The sequence below is a fragment of the Harmonia axyridis genome, chromosome 3 (genome assembly GCF_914767665.1).
Source record: "Harmonia axyridis chromosome 3, icHarAxyr1.1, whole genome shotgun sequence".
NCBI lineage: Eukaryota > Metazoa > Arthropoda > Insecta > Coleoptera > Coccinellidae > Harmonia > Harmonia axyridis.
Window position 1 is genome coordinate 11,272,368 of NC_059503.1, and position 19,519 is coordinate 11,291,886.

The window sequence follows — 19,519 nt, forward strand, 5'->3', positions numbered from 1 at the left end:
GATGTCGTACATTTCTTAACTGCCAAAACCTGGAATATTGGAATATCGATGATGTATGTGCGCCAGGGCATTTACATCAGAGTTATTTATCAGGATGTTGGGGCCAGGTTTGGATGTTGTAGTTATACAGGTGACGTTGAAATGTAGAGTGTATTACTCGTACTTGAAGTGTCCCTGGGTGGTGGTGACGACTATTTTATTTGTCATGTACTGGAATTGAGGCTAGTGAATGAATTATTTCCTCTTGACTGCTACGGAATATAGCAAGGACCATTGTTTTGTGGTTTGACCTAGTAAGAAATTTGAAGCATCCAAAAACGATTCGAATAAGAGGCTGCTAGGTAATGGCTTCAGATTTTGCACGGCTCAACAACCATCTAACTATACAAAAATCGATATATCTTCTGAAATATTTGTCACAGACACCTCAAATACAAACGTTTTCTGAAGATCGAGATCTACTCTAAAACATACTGTTGTTGCTGGACCGTATCTTGCGTCCAGAATAAATGGTAGCTCTGATCGATATGATCAAATTTTTCTTGAAAACTTCAGTTTATAGCCTTTTATTTCTGGAATAATATACTTATCGCTCAACAGCAAGCATTTTCGTGATATACATAGTCGAATCAATCAATCACAGATCACTCGAATAAAACGTTTTTCAAACATCGAGTTCTGATCTAAAATATAGTGAGGATTCAAGGGCGTAGCTTACGTCCAGAAGAAGTTGCAGCCCCGGGAATATTATCTATTTTTTCTTCGAAAATTTCCGATTTTTACCTATAACTTCTGAAATAAAGTACTAATAGCCCAACTGCAAGCATTTTCGTGATATACATAGTCGAATCAATCAATAAAAAATGTACAATATTGCCATGAAGGAACTTTAATTTTTTTTTCAATTTCCTTATGGTTAGGTATCCCCATTCTACATGGTATCTCCATCTGATAATACATAAGACCCCTCAACGTTTTTGAAACATCGAGTTCTGATCTGAAACATATTGAGGTTTTAAGTGCATAGTTGATGTCCAGAAGAAATTCAAGAATTTTTTTTTTATCAAATTTCAGATTATTACCTCTTATTCATAAAACAATGTATTAATCGCCCGACTACAAGCATTTTCGTGATCTAGGTAATCGAATTAATCAATGAATAGGTACAAAATTCCCATGAGGAAACGTTTAATCCTTTTTGATTGAAGGTATGGAAAATTCTGCAATAATTTTTCGACAAAAAATTTCTGGGTGGGATCGAAATTCGGCAAATTAGGGGTCGTCAATTGGAGACCGCTCACCGATTTAACGTAGACATCACAGTTTTGAGGAAATTTGAATTCGAAATTCGGTAAAAAACTGAAAATTGAATCTCTATCCAAGAATCGTTATTGTTCTAGAGTAATAAGCACTATAAATTAAGCAGAATGAAAGCCTTTAGTATTATTATTATATACACATATCGTAGGAAATTATATCAATGTGAATAATTCAAAATATCACATTTCGAATATTTCCTCTATGAATTTCTCCATTGTTATATCGGAAGCACAAATATCAACATATATCAACAAAGAAAATTTGAAACATGTCAAATTCAAGTGGGTATTGTAGAAAATGAATATTCTTCTTCAAACAAAATTAGTCATTTAAATTCAAAATACCTTCAAGATATAAGATGAGACAACAGAAAATACGAAACCAATGTGATAAATACGAATTCTTCCCAATCTCATGTCCTTCCCAATATCAGAAAAATTTCATAGAGCAGAGGAGCAGAATGAATTTGTCACGTAGCCACCGACGACTCGTTTGTATTCGATTGGATCGCTCAACAACCGTAGAATTGGATCGTATCAATTCAACATTTTCTCCAGCTGAAAATGCCGATACGTATCCCCATTCTACATGGTATCTCCATCTGATAATCCATAAGCTGCTCCATTATTGTCGTCTGTTCACGAACCGTCGTACTTGAAATATAACCGAATATATTTGTCTATCGATCAGGTAGGCCGGTATCGAGAGGGAGGTTGCTAAAAATCACACCCGCCTTTATCTATTAAATGTTAGCTCACAAAACCATACAAAAACCATACGGTTTTGATGAAATTCGAAATTGGGTAAAAAATAGTGAAAATTTTATATCTATCCAAGAATCGTTATATTTCCTGAAATATTTGGCTCAGACCCCTCAAATAGACGTTTTTCAGAGATAGAGTTGTGATTTAAAACATAGTGAGGTTTCAAGGGCGTAACTCACGTCTAGGAGAAGTTACAGCCTCGGAAATATTATCAATTTTTTCTTCGAAAATTTCCAATTTTTACCTATAACTTCTGAAATAATGTACTAATCGCCCTACTGCAAGCATTTTCGTGATATACATAGTCCAATCAATCAATAAATAAAATGGTACAATATTCCCATAAAGGAACCTTTATTTTTTCTCAATTTCCTTATGGTTAGGTATTCCCATTCTACATGGTATCTCCATCTGATAATCCATAAGCTGCTCTATTATTGTCGTCTGTTCACGAACCTCCGTACTTGAAATATAACCGAATATATTTGTCTATCGATCAGGTAGGCTGGTATCAAGGGGGTGGCTACTTTAAATCATCCCCGCCTTTACTGCCTATTAAATGTTAACTGATATGGATTTCTGCTGACAACTGAAAAGGGTGTTTCTAATACGCCGTAAAAATGTTTTCCTTTTAATGGATTCTGGGCCACGGATTTTTACTACCCCATAACAATTCCTCAAGTCTAGATATATTGGGTATTAAATGGGATCACCCTCTTCCAGCTGAATATATTCCGATGGCTTCGAGGTTAACGATATGGCATCGACTACAAGCTTCAAGCTTCTGAGCGTTCTCATCTTCATTGTAGAATGGGAAGATAAAGAGATGGAGTACTTTGGAACTAGAGATGAGCGATACCGTGATTTCTAGATCACGTTGTGAAACGTGAACGTTACTTTATGATATCAGTGAAATTAAAACGTGACGTGATCACCGTTTAGGTTGCTCGTTATTAATATTCGTATGAATCACCCAAACCTTAGCTCGTTTATCTCTGCAACTCGAATTGATCACTATTATCATTCAAAGCAAAGTAAAATTAATGAAAAATGATTATGAAAACATCCATTTTTCTTACATTTTCAACTCTTTTCCTTGTTTCAGCTTTAGTTAGGAACGTAACAGAGGATGTCGATTCTTCACATGTTTCCTCAAATTTGAAGAGGTGGTTTTGAAAGAAAATTCCAACTTGCATAAATTACAAGTAGCATAATTTACATCAACTTCTGTGAAGAAAGCCCAAAGATTGCTGGTCTTTCGCCCGTTATTATACTTTCGCCTATTATTATTATGTCTCTGACGTGCTTTCGTTCATTTTTTATAATACAGTACCTTTTTTATTGCTTCGGTCGGCAACTTCAATTCAGAAAGAATTTCTTTGGGGTTGCTTATCAAAGATAAGCATAAAATTAGAATTTTATTGCCACCACCAATTATGCAGTAATTCAGTAGTTATTATTTGTTTGTAGCAAGTATTTATTGTTTAACAAGTCCTACAAAAATACTTCCTGAAGCAGGCGAAGTTGCCTGCGGATGCTGGAAATGTCATGAATAAACTCAAAATATATTGAAATGAATACCTAAATATATCAGAAATTCAAAAAACAAACTTCAAGCGGGTCAAACAGCGGGAAACAACCGATGACACTAGGAGAGCAAAAATTGCCAAACCTTGGATTTCAGCAGGTAGATACAGAAAATAATAAATATTCTGCTTGTTATAAATTCGGCAATAAGAAAAAATATCGGATTCCAACTATTCAAATTTACATATTGAATCAGGAATCACTCAAATAAATATATTTCATTCAATATAAAATACATTCATAATGATATAGTAAAATTGTGGATTTGAAAATATATTACAATCCGACAACGTAATCTAACCATGTTGGGGACATGTAAATATCGCGTAAACTCCCTCTATCTATGTTTATTACTCTATGGTTTCATCGGATACATTGGGGTATGAAATTTCGAAAATATCTGATAATTTGTTGGCTAGATCAGTACTTTTCATTATACAGCTCAATTTCAGTTTCGAGAACTACCGCGTGAGAAGTTATAAACGACGTTCTCTATCCAAACTTCCCCCTTTGTTCTAGAAGAATGTACAAAATAATTTTCACCTTAATTCAGAGGATTCTATGTCTGCAGTTAAGTGCAGACATTATTTACCAACTTAACCTTTTTGATACGATCATTTTACGACTGAGTGTCACGCATAAGAAGCATTAATGCGATAAAATATAATTCCATCAACACTTTGCCAAGAGTGAGAAAACTTTTTATGAACTCCTCAGTAGACATGAAAATTGGAAAACTTTCATTTTCACATATACCTACCCCGCTATCGAAGGAAATTACGTTTTGGTGTTCATCAGCCTTTATTAGATCTTGAGTGGGAATTCCACCGAATATGGTTCCTTTTCTCTTCGAATTTAGCTTTTGATTTGTAAAGAACGATTTTTGTTTGGTGTATATTTTGAATAATCAGTTTATACGTCACTGTCATGTTATCTATCAAACTCTAAATTGATCATATTGAACTCCACCATGAAGTATTCATTGTTAAATCTTAAGCATAAAATGAATGTTTGAGACGCTGTATAGCCTGAAAGGATTTATTTTAAAATTCTTGCTTAGATAGTCGATATTGAATTGTCATCTCAAAGATACAAGAGAAGTCTGATTGATTCAACATTACACAACCACCTTGTGTGATGACAATAAATTTGAATAAAATTTGAAAATTTGAACACAGTAGATCACATTTTGCCTTAAATTCTTCACGACTATCAGCTTTTACATCCAATGATGTATCATACGCAAACAAAAGTGAAATACACTCAATGAGACACTGTAGTAAGTCATTGAGGACTATATGAAGAGTAGTGGCCCCAGGAGTGGTCCCTGGGGGATGCCTAATTTTTGTGATATTTCTTGAAAACACAAATATGAAGCGATGAGGGAGGTAGTTCAGAATATAGCTAAGAAACATACCTCAGAAATCAATCTGATACTACTCATCGATTAAAATTGTATGCCGAAGGCAGTCAAAGCACGAGTAAGGTCAAAAAAGATCCCGAAACACTTGTACCTCCATCCATAATGTCTTACACAAATTCTAAAATTTTCTGGGTCGATGTTCCCTTCCAAATAAAAATAAACGATCTTCGGAAAAATTCATAGGGTAGCTTGGGCTACCCGTTGTACCATGACCTCTCGTGTTAGCATAATATGCAGCTTCCTAAAAAATTTCGAGGAAAAATCCATTTACAAATATTTCCTTCTCTTCCAAGAACCATCAAGTGAATTTATAACTTTATCAATCAATACAATGTCAGCCCCTACTTATGTTACAGTTGTTCCTCTAATGACATAAAAATTGCCGCAAATACATTCTGTAGGTTCCTGTAATTACTAAGGGCTCTGTATCTAGTTCTGGCCTAATTCGTAACAACCAGATCGTGATGAAACGTTCAAAAATTTTAAGCACGTCAGCGGTTTGTAGGAAGATCACGAATGCAATATGCTAAACACCAAAGTACTTCGGCTTGGTTGGAATATGGAAATTCCACATTTGCAGAGATGGCTCCCTATGTTCTTGTCAGAACTATGATACATTGCATTAATATTGGGAGATGTATATGCGTTGAATGCAGCCTGCAATAAACACATACAATATTTATCGAAGATATCCCATGAATATTCAGGGTATCGCTGAATTGGTTATAGGAAAACGTTGGTAGGTGTTTCAGATCTATGAGTTCGATTAGCGAGCACAGTTCGAATATTGGTGGTAGGTATTTGAATGTATAGCATTGTTGGGGAAGATCTGCCGGGGTAGCTGAAATTTTCCCATTTAATAAACAGCTCTTCAGAATTTATCACACAATTACAAAAGGGGGAAACACCAGGAAAATCGATTAAAAGGAAGCTGTGCTAACTCTTGACCTGTTCAATAGGCGGTGCTGCAGAGCGTAAGATAAAGCAAGATGATTTTGATTAAATTTTAAATACACTTTTCAAAGCTTTAATATTGAATATTCAAGTGGTTATTGTACATAAAAAGCTGAAATTGAATTTAGTCGCTATTTCTACGTGAATATAGAGTAATTTTTTCTGATATTCTGCTTGAATTTTTCATGTTTCTGGTAACGCCGATTCATATGGAATTATACATCAAGCACTTGAATCAGTAAGTTTCGATACTAAGCAGGAAAAATGAAAATAATAATACGGTTTACAGATAATTTTTTAATTTTGGGAAAAGTACCTCCTCGAGCGGGACTCGAACTTGCAACCTTCGAATCACTAGTCCGATGTCCTAACCAATCGAGCTACCGAGGAAGTTGCAATTCCACCGCATACGAAGAATCCTTCCCCCAGAATTGAATGTTAGTAGTATGTAATACACTACGAACTTTATTTATAGTTCACAAGGGTTTTTTGAGAGTTAATGTTTGTAAGAAACGTATTCACTGTCAGTGATCATCACGACTCTATTAACCTTTCTTCCCGCGTCGTCGATTTTGAGAGAAGGGTTCTTCGTATGCGGTCCCTTGGTAGCTCGATTGGTTAGAGCATCGGACTAGTGGTTTGGAGGTTGCGGGTTCGAGTCCCGCTTGAAAGGTACTTTTTCCAGAATTGGAAAATTGTTTGCAAGACGTAACATTATTTTCATATATCAACAAACAGACTTTAAACCATAATTTTCATAATAACGAAAGTAAAATGTCTACTGATACTAACTGCAAGAATATCTAATTGTCATCCACAGCAAATTATGTATTTGAACCCCCAAACTTTCCACTCCGGAACTAGGTCGGCCAATTCATCAATTGATATTCATCGCCCGATCCCACAATAGGAAGAGTTAGTTGACCAACTATTTTCAACAATTCAACACGTACCTAATACCCGAATTATTTAACAATGATTCCGAACACGCCTCCTTAGTGATTTGTGGCACGAATTCCGATATAATTGCACTCAATGAAATTCATTATCGATTTTAATTAATTTCCTCATGTCAGCATGATTTATTTCGGGTGACAGGCCGCACGCAAATATGTATATTCGAAACAGTATAGTGGAATTTTCGACAAATTAGTAGCATAAAAGATTAGCCTCGTCCAATTCGCTATTTGACAAACTGAGTCACGCCTTTTCAGCTCTTTGGACGGAAATAGGTTGACCATTTCATACAGAATTATTTTATATGATTCTGGTTGTGTTCACAACAATGGTGTTCACTGGAAATAATTTAGATTGTAGAGCTTTCAAACGTTGTGTTGCAAATTGGCGAATGCGTCGGTATACAGGTATCACTTAAGTTGTTCAGGGCTGACTCTGGAAAATTGAAGAGGGGATTTGTATCTAAACCAGAACTAAAAGATCTTTCCTTGAATACATAGGCCTCAACTTTGCTTCCGCCGTTTTCTCCGAAATTCGAGGCTTTATTGTAAAAAAACTGGTTATACATTTACGATTGAAAGTATTGTCTATAGCTGGCCACTACTTTCTCCCATTTTTCGGGCAGCGTACGAATCCCGCGATAAAAAAACTGTCCATCTCTTGAGGCGCTCCACGAATCGATTCAATTTTTACTTCTCCATAAGACCGGAAGTGCTGATCAGCCAGGCCGTGTGCCATTGATCGAAACAAGTGATGGTCCGAGTGGCAACGTCTGGAAAATACGGCATTTCAACGTTCCCAAGTAGGTCTTGACTACTTTTGCAACTAGAGGTCGAGCATTGTCATGCTGCAAAATCACTTTATCATGTCTCTCGTTCTATTGCGGCCGTTCTTCCTTCAATGCTCGGCTCAAACGCATTAATTGCGTTCGATAACGATCGCCTGTGATTGTTTCAGTCGGTTTCAACAACTCATAATACACTACGCTGAGCTGATCCCCTCAAATACTGAGCATGACATTGGAACCATGTATTTGAGAGCATTCGATGAGCCTCAGCTGCAGAATTTTTCAAAATTAAAGCAGAAAATTAAAACCTCCCGCAAATGACGAAAATTTGTCTCTTGAGCTGACAAGTTCAATCGAGAATTACTTGTTAACAAATACCTAAGCTTATTGTATGACATCTTCGATCTATTTATTTCGACTACCACTCAGCACTGCAGCCATCTATCGCAAAATAGCGGAAGCAATTTTTTTTGTATCTCCAATTTGGGAACTTCCTTAATTTTTTTTATTATATTACAATACTAGTAAGGATATTCTATGATAAAGTCAGAAAATCAGAATTCAGAATATTCTGAATTATTCATATCACAATTGCATTTTAGTGAAAAATCGAACATATTGCAACAAAAACTGAGAATTGAAAAAAATAATCTTTCATTGGAGATGAAAATCTCTACCAGTTATCGTACTACAGTATGAACTCATAAATATTGTAATCAAAGGTGAGAAAAGAATGAAATGATAAATGAAAGGTCAAAACAGACATGAAAGAAGTTGATGAAGATTTTCCATTCATTCTTGATGATTTCTACATAATTCAGTTTGATCATTCCAAGGTCAAACTGGATGGAATCCGGCAGAACTTCATCCTGAAACAAAAACATAGCTAATTCACCAGTTCACAGTCTATTCAACCTATTAAGTGAAGCGAATGTTTCGAAAAGCTCCGATTGTAGAACAACAATATCTGCGGACAAGCCAGCCAGTGTTCCCTTTATTGTAATTGTGAATAATGTAGTGTTATCTCGCATAAATCAGTCGAACTCTAATGATAGAAGCAAATATGCAGACGCAGCAATAGTACGAGTATCAATGTTCATTACGGACATTATGAGTGTCCACTGCATCATATTCGGACTGCGACCTCGATATGCGAGCGAAGCAATTAATGAACGAACATCAAGCAGAAATATTATGGCAATGCTTTTCAAGAGTGATGGACCGATTCCAGGAGTGATGCGACCAACGTTTCGTTGCCCAAATCCTGCTGAATGTGACGTTACGTCGAATTAATACCCTTTCTGTATTGCTGATGATGACTGACACAGGCTATGTTCATTACCAAAACAATTTTTTTATCGTTTCAACAATGATTATGATCCTTAAAATTATTTGGTTCCTAATAATGCATTAGTTACTGCATGGTTTTCTATTTCTATGGATGAAGTTTTTGGTGCATTGAAGATTCATATTGATTAACTAGAAATTCATTAATTTGAGAGAGAACACCACCACGTTACATTCTCGTGATCAAGAATAGGGACAAAAATAATGTGCGGTGTTGCTGAGAGGATCGAATGATTAATAGAAGTTAGGAATATTACAATAGTTCCAACTTTCGTCGAAAGGTTATACTTTACGAGACTTTTTATACATTTTCGCGATATTAGAGTTTTTTTTCTGTGATGATTTTTTGTAGATTTTTTTCACGAATATATTTAAAATACATCAGTGCTTTGCATGAATATAATATCATAAATTCTTTCGCGAAAAACGAAATGTTACCAAAATTAAAATTTTTCTATTCGAACATCAAAATTATTGATAAACTACGTTATATCTTATTGTTTGAAGAAATTAGATGAAAACTGCATAAAATCGTAGTAGGAAGAAATATTTATGATTCCGTTTTGAATTGAATAGTCACGTGGTGGTGTCCCTCTTAAGGGTTCAGTTGTTTTTATACGAGTTTCGGAATATGGGAATCGCAAATGACAGTCGAAGATACCTTGATCATGAAAGACTAAAGAATCATGATGTTATGACTTCTGAAGCCCAATAGACGATAACATTATTTCCCGTCATATTTTAAGTATTGAAATTATTTGCGAAAAAAACATATGAATTATTATGAATTAGAGAACTAAACTAGCATAATCAAGGTTAAAAGTTAGTCGTAGGTAAACGTGCCAGTATCCAATGCAAGTAGCGATAGACTGGTTTCGCTCTTTCTGGAGCTCATCAGTCGCTCAAAACAACATCCATGACGCACCAATTGAAACGAAAAAACGATGTTGGATTATGCGATACTGATTAACTCCAGAAGAGTGAATCTGGTATATCACTTCTCACATTCGATGGCAGTACGTTCCTCTGTGGTTAAGCTTCATCCTAAATTTTACTAGTTCCGTTTTCTTACATACCATTATGTCGCTTTACCATTCATCGTGTATTAAAATTATTGACCTCATTAAAAAATAATTATTTTCTATGATTGTAGTTATTTGTGAAACATATCCACTGAAAATAGATTAACTTTTACTGTCTGTTACAGGGACTGACCCCAACGCCAGCTACTTGGCGACATTGGCTGGTTCTGTCCCAACACTTCACTCACGAATGATGATGGTTTTGTGGTACGTTGGTCATGAGCCACGTAACTGTTTTCATGTTCGTTGTTTTAGTTTTCACCTCTTTAAATGTTGTCACCCTGTATGTTTTATGCATCACTGCACAATAGGGTTTACTGTCATCCGTTCGGCAGTTGAAAATTGACATCGGGTCGATGAACTTTTTCGTTCTTTACCGAGAAAGACGAAGTTAGTGTTCGGCAGTTACTTCTGAATTAAAATTGAAATTTATTCCATTGGATATCGGGAAGTTTCGCCGAGTTTGACCTATATTTTCTGATGTGGAGCAAAAGTAAACTGCACCGAGTTTGTCCGGAAGAATCTATGAATTTTAAATGCGAACTTTGAGGAAGAAATTAATTTCGGAATATGTAACGTTCAGTTTTCTTGTCGTCTTTGGAAACTTACAAATTTACAGAGTAGATCGAAAGTATACCTCAATCAACAAAATTATAGATTATTAAAAGTTATTTCATAATCTGTTCGAAGCATTTATTGATTTCTCAGAATGTAAAAAGTTCGATCGTGGTTTGAATTAGTGTATTTGTTTCTGAAATCTGTAATATCTTTGAAGATTATGTCCAATATGTGTTCTGTGTTTTAGATGTTAGTGTTACAAGCATCAAAGTGTGTAGTTCTTGTTGTGATTCGATGTTATTTTGAATGAGGTTCTTCGATATTTTGAGCTTGCTGCTTACAGTTACTTTATTTGTGTTCCCAATTCACATAGATATTTTTCGAAGAAATAGCAACATTAGAATCAATGAGGGTGGTACACAATTCCATTAGGTAAGTTCTTATGTGAAGTATCATTGAATACAATTTCAAATGTATGTACTTGAATAGTGTGAAATATTCTATTGGGATTTTGTCTGATTAAGCTTCATTATTCTAATCAAAATCAAGATCCCAGTTCACAGTAGGTATACACAGTATTTTACTGAAGAATTAGTAACAATAATACTAAGCCTTGGATATTTATCAACGGTCGAAGAACGTTGTTGTACTGTTGTCACCTCGAAAAACTTGAAGTTACTGTAACTCTTGGAAACATTCCGAGGATTAGAGTCCTATTATTACAACTGCGGTGATATCTATGTACTACTTAGATTTATATAGTTGAGGAGAATAGAATTTTTGAATACTAGTAGTAGTAGTAACTGATATTTATTGTTAAACAAAAGGCCACCGATCTAGGGTCCTTCAGCCTTTTAATTTACATTTTTTTTTTATACTTAAATATAATACATTTTATAACATATAATATTATTCAATTGGTATTCAAAATTTTCAAGAGTGCCTGTGTAGGGTGTTTTCTTGTTGACTTATTTATTCCATCGTCATGGTATTGTTCAATTATACTCTGATGTTCAATGAGTTTAGAATGAAACTTCTTGTTGAGTCTCTTAATTCTTTCATTTATCTGTTCAATTCCTGTCTTTTCATATAAAAGTTGGTTAGGGGGATTATGTAGAATATTATTTGGATGTCGCATTCTTGTTATTTTTCTCAGGGCTGCTGTTTCTGCTACTTGTAGATTTTTCATTGCTCTGGATTTGCAGTTTGCATACAGTGGGTGAGCATATTCAATCAAGGGCCTGCAAATTGCTTTATATATTTTTGCTGCGGTTTGTATGTTGATTCCTTGTGACCTATATGTTAATTTGGCAAAATATGTGGCTCTGGAAATAGTCTTTTTCTTTATCATCTTTGAGTGAGCATTAAAGTTGTATCTGTTGTCAATTTGAACTCCTAAATATTTTATATGAATACTAATTTCATACTGATGAAAGAATATATTGAAATGGAATCCATATTATTTTGAGCAAACAACATAAATTCAGATATCTATGAATTCATTGACTTTAATCGAGGAAAGTCTTTCAAACGAGTGAGAAAACCCCTGAATCATAACAACTTTCAGGAGGCGTAGGTGTATGCGCAGAAGAGACCATATTAGGATTATCTTGTTTATGCACAATTCTCTAGATGTACTCGATGCTAATAATTCAAACCTTGATATTTTGAATTCCTCTACTTCTAGTTAAGTCTTTTGAGTATTTAAGTTCTCTCAAAATTTTTCTGATATAATAAAGGATGTTCGGATGTCCTAATAGTGAAATATATAAGTTTTCTTTGCCAATACTATTGAGTGTTCCAAGCTCAGCTTGTGGTAGCTTCAGGATCTTCCTGGTATAAGTCGGTGAGAGCATCACAAATTTCTTTGTCTGAGCAAGACCTGGAGTGTTTCTCCTGAGGATTTTTTATTGTCCCAGTCCTATTGTTGAACCGCCCCTTATATTGGTTTTTTCCAAGCCCACAGAAGGTCTCAGAACTAAGAGGTGTCAACCTTAATACCCTTCTTGCAAGTTCATCGGCTTTTTCATTTCCTTCAATACCGTTATGCTCCAGTACCCATAGTAGAATTACTTTATTGCCTCTGGCCAGTTTCTTCATGGTATTACGACACTTCCATGTCATTTAACCTTTTGTTAAATACTGACTTTTTATAAGGGAAGGACGATGAAATGCCACTCCCATTGGTTTTGAGTTTTCTTGGATGTTGACTGTATGTGTGTTGGTTCTCATTATTGAAAAGAAGATGAAATCCTTGATGATTTGCAAACGTTTTCTATACCTGATTCAACATAGCTGACCAATTTTCAACAATGCCCAACAAAAACGAAAAACAAGAACGTTATGAAAATTGAACTTCTCTTATTGTGTTCATAAACAGAGTGTACCTTCCATAGATGGTCGCTTCCCCGTTTCCATCCTCTTTTGGCCCAGAGCCAGTTATAAACTGACAGAAGCCTGGAACCCATCAGGATATTGATATTCCGTCATATATTGCCATGCTGTTTTGCACATTCGATTGGACTACTTGTAAATTATTCCCAATAAAGATGTCAATTAGTTGTTTTGACAATCAATTATTTACGGTGGTTCATACAACAGCGAAGAAGATGAAGAATGGCCCCCTCACATTCCATGCGCTATTAGCATATAAATTGAAATTCTATGTTGCGAAACAGGTATGTGTTCTTATTAGCATCTGAGAATGCTATTCAGATTCTGGTTTCAAATTGGATACAGAGCATTTTATCGACTTTTTTCGTTGTTCTCATTTCGGGCGATGGAATTAGAATTTTCAGAATCTTAAAATTCTGTATACAATTTTTATCTTTACTATTTTATCGTTCAGATGGAAGCCATGTTTATAGTCTCATAGCCAATATTCTAAAAGTCTGTGGGACTTCGTCGTATAGTTATAAGGAGCAAAAAGTGCTCTTCTTCGAATGGCAGAGGTTTTTTTTAACGGTAGGTCACCTGACACAATTAACACGTGGTGTGATGAGAAGAAAATAAAACATATTGATAAGAAAGTTTTTCTTTTACATTTTGAGTTCATGAAAGATTTAGAACATTCCACATTATGGACACTTTACTCAATGTTTGAGGAACTAAATCTGAAATTAATATTGCTATTAAATAATCAAAATACAAATTTGATAAAATATATAATAGTAATGTATCACAGAAGATTTTGCCAAATTCTTGGTAGAAGCCGATGGAAAAGAATACTTAATGCCTAAGGTTCCAATAATCATTGCAACCTTAGGCATTAAGTATTGCAGAATTGACATTTCTTCGAGTTGAAAATAATGTATATGAAGAAAGTCATTTTTTGATGATATCGCATTCTCGCGGGGGGATATGTAGAAAATTCTATGAAAATTGTAGCCCAAGAAATATATGGTGAAACATCTAATGCAATGTGCGCATTCCTCGTAATACCAGCAATCAGTATTCATAATAATTAATGAATTTGTTATGTCCCCAACCTTTGATATTACAATTAAATAAATAGAATTCTTTTTGTCACTAATTTTGAAATCAACTTCTTGTTACGAAATACACAAAGTTTAATTTATTCAACTAGTTACAAAAATTGAGATCTCTCATAACGTCCTTCTAACCTAACCTAACTTTTTTTTTTATGGAGGGAAATCCACCTTATGGACACCCGACAAATCTCGACAAGTGTAAAACACCTGTCGACACCTGCTGTGAGGCTCTCCTGAAGAGCATACTCACTAAAAACCTCCATTACACCTCTGCCGAACCCGTAACCTAACCTAACCTAACCTAACCTTATCTTTATTATTACAGTTAAATAAAAAGAGTTCTTTCTGTCACTAATTTTGAGTTCAGGTAGTCGTCACCAATTACATAATAGTTTAATTTATGCAACTAGGTACAAAAATTAAGATCTTTCATAATGTCAATCAGTGTTAAAAAGTGTCACTGCATATATAAAAAATTCATTTTATGTAGAGCATAAAAAACCCTTACACATTCAAAAAAATGCTTGACATGGCTTTATCGGTCGGAAAAGATTATCTTAATAGTTCATCTGGTACAACTTCCTTTTCCAAGTGGAACAATACTTGCTGAATTGGTTCCCATTCAGCGTTCGTGTCAGGTTTTTAATTGATTCAATAAAGACGCACCTTGAGAACTCATTATTACTCGGAAAACATCTGGATTAAGGAACGAGGTCGGCTTTTTCTATTAACCCCGAAGTTACGTAATTGATGAATGGTAGTCCTACGGAGCGGTTTTTCCCCACCCCCTTTTGTGCTGCTCCCATGAAAAATAAACGAGTCGTGGTTGGGTCCCATCGATTTCCCTCCCGTTTGACTTCACGCTCAACGTTTCCTCCGCACACGTTAATTTTTTCAACGATGTGCGTGTTGAACGAGTTGATCTCTTAGGAAGTCGATTATTGTTGGGTTTAATTTTAGGTTGGGCCGTTAATGAGGGAGTTGATTATATTGATTATGAGTTCTTGGTCGGTATTTTTCAATTTTTCAGCTATTAAGAAAAAAAGCTGAAAAACGACAGTCTTTCTTGGTTTGTTGTTGTCGGTAAACCTGAATCAAAATGTACTAGAATAGCATAATAGTTGATGACTACCAGACAATTTTTCAGTTCCGGAGAAATTACCTCCTCGAGTGGGACTTGAACCCACAACCTCCGAATCTCACCAACTGAGCCACCGAGGAAGTTGAAAGTTCCAACCACATACTCGCCCGTGCCTTCGATCGAGTTCCTCTGAGAAGATTGTTGCATAAACTGTGGCACGTGGGCGTTCGAGGCGATGTGGTCGCTTGGATTGGGAGCTTCCTTTCAAACAGGAAGTTTTCGGTCAGAGTGGGCTCAGCTAGGTCTACAATGAGGGATGTTTTGAGTGGCGTGCCTCAGGGTTCAGGACTGGGCCCCATTCTGTTCCTTGTATATATTTCGGATCTGCCGGCATCTATGAGTTCTCAGTGTTGTTCATACGCGGACGATACAAAGCTGTTCAGTTGTCCAACCCATCGTTCTGTCCTACAGGAGGATCTCAACACCCTGGCGAGGTGGTGTGATGACTGGCTGCTTCCGTTAAATGTTCAAAAGTGTAAGGTGTTACATTTAGGAAAGAAGAATCCAAGACTTTCTTATTATGTTGAGGGGCAGCTGATTGAAAATGTATCCGCTCACAATGATCTGGGTGTGATTGTGACGGAGGATCTGTCATGGAGTCAGCATATAGCACACTGCACGAGCAGAGCAAGAAAGCTTCTCTATCTCTTCGGGAGGTCCTTTGCTGGTTGCGATCCTATGACTGCAGCGCAATTGTACAAGACATACATTCGTCCAGTTCTGGAGTTCGCTGGTCCTGTCTGGTATCCCTGCCTCATCAGGGATGCTACTCTACTGGAATCGGTTCAGCGGAGGGCCACCCGAATACCGTATGGCTTTGTGCGTCCAGATTATGAAAGTAGGTTAGCCCTAATGAATATCTCCAGGTTCTCGTTGAGGAGGTTGAGGGGCGATCTCATAATAACTTATAGATCGCTACATAGTCTCTTCGGTTGTGACCTCAGTCATCTTTTTGTGCTCAACTCAAATAATCTCAGAGGACATATGTTCAAACTCTCACGTGATAGATTCTTTACCACCACCAGGCAGTACTTCATCTCCAACAGAGTATTCGAGGTTTGGAACAGATTGCCGACCGAGATAGTTTGTGCGCCTAGTGTGAACAGTTTCAAGAACAAACTTGACTTGTGGGCCTCACAGAATGCACTGTGTTTGTGAAATTAAATTGTTTTTTTTTTGTGATCTTTTTCATTCAATAGCACGAATTTTGTTTTCATCCCTTTCTTCTTATAATTTTTTTTTCAATATTTTTGTAAGCTTGTAATTTGTGACAACATTACTTATTTTAACATATTTTAGAGTTTATAGGCTAAGCCTCAACTCTGTATCACGTTATAATAATAATAATAATAATAATAATAATACTGAGGAATTTATATTTTCCAATGTTTCTAATTCACTAAAATGTTGATATATCTACATATTCTACTACTACAACTTCAACTCTCATGCCCATTTATATCTCAGTCTATAACTAGCCTTGTCAGCAGCATGCCTCTATGTGATCTCATTTCCTGCACCAGATTCAGAGATACTCATTGTTTGGAAGTCCTTCAGGGCTACATCTAATCTCTCCACCTTCAACATGGTCTGCCTACAGGTTATTTCACATCAAGGACGGTATTTCATTCGTTCAAGTCACTATCCTCATTTAAGATGTGTCTGACTTATCTTAAGAACATAATCTTATTTAGGAACAGACATAATTCTACTTGTTTTTCTGTTTGGTTCTTTATATAATTTTCTTATTTTTTCATCATGTTCAATTTTTCATAACCCATTTTCAGAGGTTTTATGTTTTTCAAGGATTTTTAAGTGCAATTAGTGTTTTCCTTGTTGAGAACTCAACACTTCGTACCGTAGGCAACGTAGCAACGTAGGCTGATTTTGTATGAAGAACTCATCTGTATATTGTTATGCAGGAGCACTAATATGTTTTAATTCGAAAATAACGTTCAGTTAGATTTTCTGAAGACTTCTATTTGCTTGTCATGTTCCTACAGGCTTAACATTTCAATCGATATTCGAAGCTCCCTCATAGCCTAAAGGATAGTTCAGCCACATGCACAACCTACCCTAGTTTTATAATAATGCTCTATGATATTCACCAAAGATGCTGTATTCTGATCACGTGTTCCTATCTTTTAGTCGGATTACCTCATCATTCAGTGATCCATATATCCTCTCGTCTCACTCACGCGAAGCATACACAAAGTGACCTTCAGGAAGTTGGGAAACTATGTAAATCAGGCCAGATTGGCTGTGGAGTAAATATTGGGGTGAATATTTCCAATATGAGAGCTTGATACAGAAGGGGGAAGACGATAGACATACGAACTGTTCTGGATAAAGTTGAGATGTATCTGGAGCTATAAAAACTTTGTGAAGATTGCATAGTAGATAGTAGATTTGGCAATTAATGGAAATAAACCAATTTCAGCTGAGCATATGTAGTACTTCAATACTTACAAGTTAATAGGGAGAATCCCTGTCCCTAAAATTGTATACTGACTGATTGTTTTTCAATGCAATCTGAAATAATTGTGATTTGATCATTGAAGATTATTGTAAATGAAGCATTAAAGTTCAACTGATATTTTCTTTTCTTGTAGAATGGCGTCAATAAAGTCAATGCTGAACATTATGAACTGACGTTTAAAATGTCTCTCAAGTCTTCTCTTAAGTTCGTAGGAGCATGCTATTTCAGAACTGAAGTTTTTATTCTGATCAGTTTTTCTGGAAATCTGCTTGAAATACAAGGAGTTTTCATTGGCAGCAACCAATAGATGAAGCGTCGAATGTCAGTCAAAAAACACTACCAAAACATTCTGCTGCATCACATCAATCAATGTCAACGAAACCATGGACAGAATAATGCAATCCAGTGTAGTACAGAGAAAAGTAAACCGTTACAAACTTTTCAACACGAAGATATACTTGTAATTCGAGAAACATCATGCTTGCGTCTCACTCTGTATAATAACGGATCGGGTGAGCACGGCATATGTTTCCGAAGATGGAAAACTCGCATAAAAGTAATCTCATACTCGCGTTATCAACATTATGGAGAATAATGTGCCTACATAAAGATGTGATATATAGCCATCAACCTGTGAATTTTCGCCCTTTTGCGAAACAATGATATATCATGTCTTATTATTGTACGTGACTATCCCGACTTGACTATATATTTTCGTACACTCCATATGAATATAAGTTGGATCGTATTTTTTCGCTTGAAATATTGCTAATGTTCCATTTGGAATGGGTTCGTTCCTGAAAGGTTAATGGCAGAAAATATCATTTTTTCTCGCTTTAATGCCACTGTTTTCTTCAATTATTCAGGGTTCGTGTTCTTGTGTTTTGACTTCTTCATGTTTTGCATATTTTATTTTTATCGCGAATGATAAATATAAAAGAATGTCGCATATGAAATTCATATTTGAAGATGATGAAAATTAGAGAATTCAAGATGACCTAAAGTTCCCAAATGATTCCATAAGATACTCAAAGGCAAATACCCTGTGTTATTTGGAAAAAATATTACTTTTCAGGGTCACGGTTGCTGGAATGCCTTTTTTCATTTCACATCTTGTGGAATTCATCATTGGACTTGGCACAAAGGGTTTTCGCTTCAAAATTTACTTTTGGGAATATTTCAAGAGAAAAACTCTGAGTCAATTGAAAAACAGCAACGTGGCCCAATGTCTTGAATGAGATCTAGTGCCTTAAATTTGTCCAGGAAATAACTGATTTTCGTTCTCCATAAGGCCTCAGATGCGTACAAGTTGGAGCTCTTCTTCTGGTGATATGGAAATGCTGTTGTAAACTATCTGGCGAGAGGTATCTAATTGCCAGGTACCAGATTGCCATTACTGAGGGTGGCAGGGCATAGCAAGCTGATGAACATGCGAGAAGGGCTTTGAGGGTTACTTTTAATGACCTCCTGCTGAACCTAAACCTATTGCCTTGGAAAAGAACACTAGAAGCAGCAGTTTAGCAGTGAGAGCACAGGATTAGAAGAAGCCATTGGAGTTCATCATCACCCATGCTGATGAATCACTGTCTGTATGATTAACTTATCTACTGCAGAGACCACTTCTTCTTC

General features: G+C 35.8%; 1 protein-coding gene across 18 annotated transcripts in view; it reads left to right on the forward strand.

Annotated features, from left to right (window-relative positions):
• LOC123674454 (CUGBP Elav-like family member 4) overlaps positions 1-19,519 on the forward strand; it is a 645,081-nt gene that overhangs the window by 198,742 nt on the left and 426,820 nt on the right. For 5 of the 18 annotated variants that reach the window (XM_045609315.1, XM_045609319.1, XM_045609317.1 and 2 more), the window contains one exon: positions 10,347-10,428. The exons of the other annotated variants lie outside the window; for them this stretch is intronic. The gene's annotated coding sequence lies outside the window, so the exon portion shown is untranslated. The remainder of the gene's footprint in view (positions 1-10,346; positions 10,429-19,519) is intronic. 18 annotated transcript variants of the gene reach the window in all.